This window comes from Bidens hawaiensis, unplaced genomic scaffold (genome assembly GCF_021521415.1).
Source record: "Bidens hawaiensis isolate Kalapana, Puna unplaced genomic scaffold, B.hawaiensis_p1.1 tig00026776_1, whole genome shotgun sequence".
NCBI classification, from domain to species: Eukaryota; Viridiplantae; Streptophyta; class Magnoliopsida; order Asterales; family Asteraceae; genus Bidens; species Bidens hawaiensis.
Window position 1 is genome coordinate 40,041 of NW_027494306.1, and position 7,124 is coordinate 47,164.

The 7,124-nt window shown below is 34.0% G+C and overlaps 1 long non-coding RNA gene across 1 annotated transcript; it reads left to right on the forward strand.

Annotated features, from left to right (window-relative positions):
* Positions 1-636: 636 nt before the first annotated feature.
* On the forward strand, positions 637-1,978 carry LOC143573954 (uncharacterized). The gene is made up of 3 exons (XR_013142504.1): positions 637-985; positions 1,060-1,096; positions 1,483-1,978. It is a non-coding gene; the product is annotated as an uncharacterized LOC143573954 (long non-coding RNA).
* Positions 1,979-7,124: the final 5,146 nt, after the last annotated feature.

The following is a 7,124-nucleotide window of genomic DNA, read 5'->3' on the forward strand; positions in this document are numbered from 1 at the left end:
TTATATTTTTTTATTGTATGAAAGTTAATAATTTACCTATGGTTTGATAATAAATTGTTTCACAAATAAATGAGATGTTATATCCCGGTTTAAAAGCTATATGATTTTGATGAGACTTAAGACCCGTATATTTTTTTTACTATAAAATTGGTTTTTAAATTATAAATAATATTTATGAAAGTTAATAATATACTTATGGTTTGCTGAGACCTGAGACCTAAGACCCGTAATTTTTTTACTATAAAATTGGTTTTTTATTTTAAATAATATGTATATCTTTTTTAAAATAAATAAGATATTAATTTTTAGTATATCCTATTTTATAGGTTTTTTACATTAATAATTTGGTGAGAATAATTTCTAATTTAATGAGATGTTATAACCCGTTTAAGGAATATCTGTGTTTGGTAAGACCCATACCCATGAATTCGGGTCAAATGCATGAGAAGCCTCCATTCAAAAATTAAGCAAATCTGGTGACTGCAAAAAAATGGGGAACAACCATATCGCGAAACGTAGGATTTTTATGTTTTCGTTTATATATATATATACATATACTATCTTATAATATATATAGGAGGGATAGAACGGTCATTTGACCAAAAACTTTGAGTTTTACTATTTTTTTTTCCTAAGGTACAACTTTGTAAAACATATGTTCTTAGACCTAACTTATCCCGCATATCCCAGTTCTGATGGAATTTTCAAAATTCAAATAACCTAGATCTTTTAAAAGCATCACACCAAAATCAACAGGGTTTTGAAATTCAGATCTCTTAATTTGTTTCTCCTCTCTCTCTCTCTCTCTCATGAGTTTCTTGACTCGTTTGCAATCCAATCTAAACCAAACGAGCGCATAAATCCCCAAAAATAATCGTTTCAGACAAGGTTTACACCACACACACACCTTAATTTAATATTCACACACCCTCCGATTAGGTGGAAATTATTCAAGTGAGTTTAACACAGCTATGACTAAATTCAGGTAAGTACAATTTATTTTTAAGCTTTATTTATACAAAACAGATCATTTATTTGTTTATTTTGTTTTTGTTATAGAAGAGAGCTACGAAGTGAAACCGATTCCCAATCTCAGGTTTGATTTGTTCTTAAATCACCTATAAATTGCAATATCTTACCTGACGTACATCAAATTCAAGTCAATTTATCATTAGCTAACTGATCTAGCTGTTAAAGACTCCTATTTGTTCGGAATTGATTATGAACAATACATTCCAGAAAGTACAAAACTCTAATTTCTTCACTGAGCAATATATGATTTCAAAGTGTCAATTGAGCTGTTATAATTGATATGTTTGAGGTGATTTAGGAAACATATAGATAAGAGGAAGAGTCTTTTTCAAAGTTTATCTCTTTTTTTTTATCTTGGTAAAGTTGGTCTGTATCTTTTTTTATATTTGACCTAATTTGGTGATTTATCAAAAACTGAACCCTAATTTGAGTGTAATGTGTTAATAACAGAAAACTTTAGAAGAGAAGAAAGAACAGAGTAATGAGCTACCCTAATGGACTCGTATCACATGGGAAACAAGTTTATTTCTTGGCTTGCTAGGTACTTGAATCAAAATTTTTAAACTGATATATCATGAATCCCATAAAAAACTGTTAAAATATTTTTTTTCTTTTCTATTAACAAACATATTTCATTTAATAAATCAGCTAATGAATTCTGTGTGTTCGTATATACAACTTTGTTGACATAAAAATATGGGACCTAAGATTGCGCATGGTGTTTCTTTGTTACTAAAAAAGATATGACCCGGTTACCCGTCACTGCATACTTGTTTACCTGAGACCTGAACCATTAACCATATACACTAATCATATTATCACACAATCACATTCTAATCATAATTCCAAATACGATCACCTACAGTCCATATTGTTATGGTATTTTGAGTAAAAAAATATGCTATATATTATAACTTAAACCGATATAATAATAATAATACAAGCTATTTTGGTAAGTGGATTCATATGAAGCTCATATTCACCTTAGCAACATGAATTGAGTTGGGAGCTGGCCACCTGGCTCATCTACAAGGCACATACAATCTGCAAGGTATACATTTAAGTAGAGCTTGAAATGTGCTTATAATTTTTGATCTATTTTCTTTTGTGTTACGAAAGCTATAAAAAGAATGTATCGATCTTAAATTCCGGTTATTACAATTTAAAAGTCATTCGACAAAGTTATTTTTAAAATCCGTCTGGTTTCGGTTTTAGGGTTTAGTTTTTGTTTTTTACTTTTTTGGTTTTTACAATAGACTCAGTCCGGTTTCGTTTTTTTAGGTTTTTGGTTTTCACAATTATTCTATCTCGGTTTTCACAATGGGTTCAGTTCAGGTGTTTTGGGTTCGGTTCAACCTTTTCAGAGATGAAACCATGCGAATCTGAAATGAAACTGAAAGGTTTTTGAGAAAACAAAGACCAAACTCACACTTTTGAGCCGGGTCTGGCCAGTTCAGTTTTGTATATCCCATTTAAGGTGATTATTCACGAGTAGGGGTGACAATCTTGAACCAAACAATTTCAAATGAGTCAATTTGGGCTGTTTTAAAAATTAAATAAGTTGGTTTGAGTTAAAGATTTTAACTAAATGAGTTAATTTGGGTTGTTTTAAAAATTAAATGAGTTGGTTTGGGTAAGAGATTTTAACTTGTTGGTGCATTTTGTGACCGTCGCTATGCAATTCTGACCAGCGGAGATGAAGTGGTGAAGTTAGAACAACTTCACCATAGGCGAAGTTAGAACAACTTCGCCTTTGGCGAAGTTAGGATAACTTCGCCTACAGGCCCAAGCCCAAGCCCGCGAAGTTTGTTTGTCTATATATATGTGTGTCTTGTTTAGGGTTTAGAATCTAGAAAAAGAGAGTGTGTTTTGTGTAGCTGTCATTGTCTAGAGAGAAACAGATAGAGAGTGTCGTGTGGGCAGACCCGAGGTAGAGCTCACCTCGGGTCGGCCGTCATTTGTTTTCGTGTTTGGTATGTAATGTGTTTTGGTTATTATATAAAGGATATGCAGAATCGTTTTATCCCATTTGTGTATTTGTTTGTGTGTAATCGTGTTCTTCGTCTCCAACACCATAAACGAGTCTAGGAGGATTCCGCACTCCTAGACATCGTGCGGATCTCGTATCGATCAGCGACACCCCGAGGGGACTTACAAGTGGTATCAGAGCCTTAGGCTTTTATGCTATGGTTCGAGATCTGCGTTTTGGTGTTTCTGGCTCGTTTCCGATATGTTTTTGGATGAACAGCCGTTTTGGCGAAGTTATCGATCGATTTTCAGGGTTTTGGCGAAGTTAAGGTTTTGGCGAAGTTATTGGCCGGTGAAGTAATTGGCTGGCGAAGTTATCCAGTGGTGAAGTTATGGGCTGGTGAACTTATCAGCTGGTGAAGTTATCAGCTGGTGAAGGTAACAGGTGGTGAAGTTATCAGCTGGTGAAGTTAAAAAGAGGTGAAGTTAAAAGGTGAAGTTATTTGGCGAAGTTGACTTTTGGCGAAAAAAAAATTTAAAAAAAAAATAAAATATTTGATTGGAGTTTTCGTCTGTATGGCCAGGTGTACACAATTATTGTGAGACCGAAAGTGTTGTTCGACAACGAGTGAAATTTGGTATCTCTTGGTCTTACGTGTGAACAAATACGGGTCAACTCTGGATATGGAGTTGAAGTTGCGAATGGGATATTGATTGAAACTGGATATTGACACATGTTTGGTTATTTGGGTGTTTTTGGGCCAAGAAATGATTATTGCTCGAGGTTGACCAACTGAAGAAAGTCAGATTTTTTGGGTTTTCGTCATTATTGGATTGTGGTCAAAGCTTATTATTTATGTTATTTTCAAGGCGTTTGAGAATTGGATCCTGAAAACGTGGGATACGAGCATCCGGGATGCTTATTTATTAAGGTGAAAATTTTGGAACAAGTTGGATTTAATCGGGAATTAATTTGTTTAAGTTCTGATCGTTATCTCTGGTGATTGTAGATGCTTCGGATTTATTAATGGTCATGTGTGTTAGATTCTGTCAAGGTGGTTTTGTGATGAAACTGATCACTTGATGTTGAGTAGTTGAAGATTGAACCTTATCTTACTATGTAATTTCGAATAGTTGGGTGAAGTTGTGGAGGGAGCACAACTTCACGTGTTGGTTGAGATGATCGATTAGGCACGGGGATACAGGTCAAAGATCTCGATCGATATAGTTCGGAGGAGCTTACACTGAAGGGGAGATCTGATATGGAAGACGCCAGGTGATTGGTAGATTTGTGGAGCTACAAGACAGTTTCAGACACGGCTGGTTGAAGACAGGATGGATGTTGCATGTATATGTGAAGTTCAAGTTTAAAGATCATAGTGTAATCGAGTCCTATCAAAAGAAGAAAACAGAAGATCATCAGTTAAGGGGGTGTCTGTTGATGCATGTTTTGTAACAGATGATCTTTTGTATTTGTTAGAATTGAGAGCAACGGTTAAAGGGGAGTCTGTTGGTGCATTTTGTGACAGTCGCTATGCAATTCTGACCAGCGGAGATGAAGTGGTGAAGTTAGAACAACTTCGCCATTGGCGAAGTTAGGATAACTTCGCCTACAGGCCCAAGCCCAAGTCTGCGAAGTTGGTTTGTCTATATATATGTGTGTCTTGTTTAGGGTTTAGAATCCAGAAAAAGAGAGTGTGTTTTGTGTAGCTGTCATTGTCTAGAGAGAAACAGATAGAGAGTGTCGTGTGGGCAGACCCGAGGTAGAGCTTACCTGGGTCGGCCGTCATTTGTTTTCGTGTTTGGTATGTAATGTGTTTTGGTTATTATATAAAGGATCTGCAGATTCGTTTTATCTCATTCGTGTAATTGTTTGTGTGTAATCGTGTTCTTCATCTCCAACACCATAAACGGGTCTAGGAGGATTCTGCACTCCTAGACATCGTGCGAATCTCGTATCGATCAGCGACACCCCGGGGGGATTTACATAACTAAATGGGTCAAAACGGGTCATTTGAAATTCCATTTTGTTATTTTTGGGTCAAAATGGGTCGACATATTTAAACAAATGGGTCGATGTGGGTTAGTGTTCTAAGAAAATGTGGGAGGTTTCAGATCGGAACTGGTTTTCGCACGAGACAAATTTCGACACCAAACACGTTTCAAATTGGAACGGGTTCGGTTCGGGTTTCAAGCCAACAAAAGTTTGCACACGACACGGGTTAGGGTTTGATTTCTTTTTGGACGATTCCGGACTTGTTTTTGGTATTTTCTTTCGCTTTTGTTTGTTTTTTCAGTTTTGTTTTTGTTCGGTTTCAATTTTTTAGATTCGTTTTGATTGGTTTTTTCGATTTCGATTGACTTGGATCGGTTTTGGCTTTTTGTTTCAGTTCGAAGTCTTGGTTAGTTTTTTATTATTATTTTTTTATGCAACGAGGACAACGAAAGAAACATTTTTGTTTTTGTACTACTTTTGTTTTTTATTTATATATTTAGTTATAATTTTTTATTATTATTTTTGAATATTTTTTGAGGGGTTTTTTATGTTAATAGAAAACCCCTCAGAAAAATTGGTCCATCATCGAAAGTGGTTCTACAATCAGCTAATTAGGACTGGTACTTGTTTTATTCGAGCACACCATTAACGAATTAGCTCAACCTCCGGTTCAAGATTTTGGTTTTATAGGCGAAGCTGGTATTAAATGTTGTTTTCTCATTTATTCATGTGCCTATATTTGTTGCAGAAACAAAGACCTGATGGAAGCCGAAAGTGAGAGAATGCATGAATATTAATTACCATTTTAGGACCAAATGCAACGGACAGAATTGTGCGAAAAAACCAAAATCTCAACAGAGGTTTGTTTTTCTTTTACTTTTTGATCTATTTTGTTTGGCGTTATTTGTTTTGTGTTTGTAATCGTGTTTCACCATACTCATACATTGGTTTTGTGTAAAAGTGTGCAAATCATTAGACAAAAATGACTGCACCATCACCAAGTTAGCTTCACACAAATAAATTTTGGTATTATGTAATTTGTACCTTCTGAAATCAATATTCAAATAAAGTTGTTTTTGTGAAAGTTTTTGAAAAGAAACCAGCTTGAATAATCATGTTGTTAAGCTATTGTAAAATATAATTTTTTTTTACCAAAAAGTGCATATATTCATAACATTATAGCAGTCTCCATTTGCATATGTTTTCAGCAGTTTCTTTGCAAAATGCCATAAAAAGCTGGCTAATAATTATAAATTGGGGCCAATTTTTTTGTTTGTCAAGAGTTTATCGGTTATTTTACATTTGGGCGAAAATATATGGGTAAAACTTTATATTAAATTATTACAAATTACTTAAAATAGCAAAAATATAAGTTCGTCTTGGCTTGTCTTTTTAGGGTTTAGTTACACAAAACAGAAATCGATGGTTAACCGTTCACCATGATATATAAAGTATTATGATGCTATAAAATCTAAATTTTTTTACTCTACAACCGGACCTCTTTCGTTTTTAGATAATATTTGTTTGACCCGTTTGAGATGAAAGTCTGAATTCTGAAATACACCCTACATTGACCCATTCAATTGTTGTTTACTTTGTGAAGATCCTTTCTTGGTTGCTTGTTAATTTCAAAATTAGTTTAGGATCATTTTTAAAAATTCTTTTGTGTGAATCTAATTTGTTAATTTCCTTATTTTTGTAACTACAATTTGTACTAACGGCTTGTGCGACTGCAGTGGGCCGCCCTTTAATATGCAAAATCAAGGTTTAATATCCTGCATTATTACAATAGTAATCTTATATTTTAAAATGATGGATTTAAGAGGATGTTTGGATTGAAAATACCTTTAGGTGACTTTTACTTTTTTTTTAATTTAGTTTTCCTTTCTTTCTTTCCAATAACAAAGGGTAATTTGGTCATAAGCTGTGAAAACAATATTTTTGCTTATAGCGGATGTGTCATCTTATAGAAGGTTAATATATAATTTGGTGTATGGACAAGCTGCAACATTGAATAAACCTTTGCATGTAGAGTATGGAGATGTGAATGTGGTAAATGAATTTTTGAATTTTGATGATTATTTGGTGTTTTTTTAGGGTTCTATAATTCATTATTTGATGATATGGA